Raw genomic sequence first — 2,941 nt, forward strand, 5'->3', positions numbered from 1 at the left:
CTGTTGAGAGCACACTATACCCCAGTAAAACTTTATAAAATGGGCAAACTACCAGACTCGTGTGGCTAGTGTAAAATAGTGCCAGGTGATACATCTCCTCTGGCGTTGCCCCAAACTCCATAGATATTGGAAGGGGATCCTGGCCACACTTAACCAGGTATTCCAAACAAATGTTCCTCTCGATCCGCTATGTTGCCTTCTAGGTGTACTGGAGGAGGCAATCCCAGAGGAAATGACAAGGATGGCCTTCGCTAGAGCCTTATTCCAAGCTAGGAAAATAATACTTATGGGCTGGAAATCTGCCATTCTGCCGACGGTTAAATCATGGATTCAACACATGGGTAATACCCTTATCCTGGGAAAATATATATATCAACATAGGGGGAATCCTGGGAAATTTGACAGATTATAGGCCGCATGGCTTGATACACCAGGAATTAGTCCCAGAGAACTGGTACAGATGAGGCTGTTCAGATGCCCATAGATACAGTGGTTGCACGGGGCAATGCTTGATTGAGAGATGTGTAACATTGTAGAGAAAATGCTGGGATGATATGGCTGCCATTACAATGGCAAGGGTTTGCAGTGTATCACCATATGGAATTAAACAATGTATATGCCATGCAATGATTACTCACCCTTACCTGTTTATTGAAGGTTATGACTAATGGTTATGTAACTGATTTTTCACTGTCAAATTCAGGTGTAATGTAATATTTGTTTGGACTTGTTTTTTTTTCTTTTGCAATAAAAGCCTTTTGATTAAAAAAAAAAAAATCTCCATAGGCAACGCTTTAAATTTTTTTACAGATTACAAGTTTAGAGTTACAAGAGGTCTAGTGCTAGAATTATTGCTCTCACTCTAACGATCGCGGCGTATGTAACCTGTGCGTATCTGGCTCTTATACTTGTCAGTGCCTCACCAGCCACTGACCTCACCGTACGTCCCTGCAGGACACCATTAGCACATATAACTGATACAGTGTGAAAACGCTGTAACAGACCCATTCACGCTTATGAGTTGTGGTAAGTCTTGATAAAATGTGCTTTACAGCATGTTACTGCAATGCCTGGCTCATTGCGAATAGCACCCCAATGCACTATTTGTTAGCAGCTAATGCATTCAGTACATCACAAAGTACATACCATGCATTGTAGTGTGCTGTGCTGTAAAAAATGACTATATGTTGGGATTTTTGTATATTGCAGTGCGTTATAACATGCGTTGATGTGTATTGTGTTAAACACACCAATGCAAGGGAGGGCTGAAGTGTGAGTCTGCCCTAAAGTGTAAATGAAGATATGGCCTAGTATTAAGTGGCCCCTCAGGTACATCCAGTAGTAGAACATTATTCCCAAGAGAGTTTTTTAAATACCTTATGTAGCCCTGACCTAAGGCACACTATGGACCACTGACAGTGTTACACATTCTTCAGGCACTCACACACAGCTTTTTTTTTTTGAAAGACCACGGTGTGTGAACACACTCAAAAACTTCACCCGGTGCCAAAAAAATGTGCACACACATAAAGAGTGAAACACAAAAACGTGCAATGGGTGTACACAAGTCCTCTAAAATCAGAGGACTTTGTCCTGATCCCCTGGGGCGTTAGGCTCCAGACGGGGACTGGGGTACTTACACTTGGTCCATCTGGCCGAAACCAGACGGATCCCGTTCTCTGGAGGGTATGCCAAAACAGACCCATCCAAGTACTAGGTGGAGCTCCCCTAAAAGGAGACCCCATGACAGGGGGCGAACTAAGCCAGAAGGCCTTGTCCACCCCCTCCCAAGACTTTCAGGGCAGGCCCAAGGACCTATACCCTACCAGTCACAAATGCAAAAACCATGTACAAACATAAAAAGTGACAAACATAAAGGGCTTAAAAAAAAGAAAGTGGGGGAGAAGGAAGTGGAGAGAGTGAAAAGTGACCATTGTGCTGGACAAAGGCCGGCACTCCGGCCAGGAATCAAAAATTCCTCCGGTCCCAGCCAAAAGGCCTGGCCCAGGAGGCAGATGAGAAAAAAAAGTGTAAATGGTGGAGTGACCGTGGTGCCATAAATCAAAGTGACCCTCGCTCACAGTGATTTTACGACACCCCTGGAGTGCCACTCCAGGGGCACATACCCCATGGGCTTCTTCTTAGGCCCGAACCTCAGCCGGACCAGTGCCAGTTAGAGAGCCTTTCTAGGTTTTCTCAGGGAGAGCCACGGGCGTCCAACGTAGCCTCCACAGGTACTAGCCTTTCCAGGCCCCCATCATTCCAGTGGATTTGCATGACAACGCCTTGATCCACTCAGTCAGGGCGACAGCTCCTCCACCGGACGCTGACAGGAACTGCGACCACACCAATCCTAGCCAGAAGACCGGGATGACCCAGCCCTTCGGCCAGACCAGCAGACCAGTGCAGCACCCATCCTCACCTTCTGGCCTGCTCAGACTCGACCATTCACTAGCCTCCATGACCTAGGAGCGCCAGCGTGGCCCCTGCTGAAACAGACCATCCAGGTATCATTACGTCAAAGAATTTGTATAGCCCTCCCCGTTGGGAGCAGCACAGCGCCTCCCCTGGCAGCTGATAAGAACAGATACTACACTTGATCTTAGCCAAAAGGCCAAGAAGCAGACTCACACACACTAATGCTGTAGCTGTTCTCCCTCTCCTTTCTGACAGTGAGGAAAGGAGAAAAGAGAGAAATGCTGGACATTTCCAGTGCTGTGCACCACCTCCAGGGAGAGCAGAGAAAAGCGTAACGCTGTTGCTGTGCAGCCTGGGAAAGGACAAAGCCTGCTGGGAGGAGCAAGGACTTGTGGGGGTGTAGTCCTCAGAGAAACTGAGAATGTAATACAGATTAGCTCTCAAACTACAAATCCCAGCATTACCAGAGCTCTGGTGAGAGGAATAGGAAAAACTGTTGTTCCTGGGTTGGGGCAGTCACAGA

General features: G+C 46.9%; 1 pseudogene; it reads right to left on the minus strand.

Annotated features, from left to right (window-relative positions):
- Positions 1-2,508: 2,508 nt before the first annotated feature.
- On the minus strand, positions 2,509-2,626 carry LOC141124365 (U2 spliceosomal RNA; annotated as a pseudogene).
- Positions 2,627-2,941: the final 315 nt, after the last annotated feature.

This window comes from Aquarana catesbeiana, linkage group LG01 (assembly GCF_042186555.1).
Source record: "Aquarana catesbeiana isolate 2022-GZ linkage group LG01, ASM4218655v1, whole genome shotgun sequence".
Lineage (NCBI taxonomy): Eukaryota > Metazoa > Chordata > Amphibia > Anura > Ranidae > Aquarana > Aquarana catesbeiana.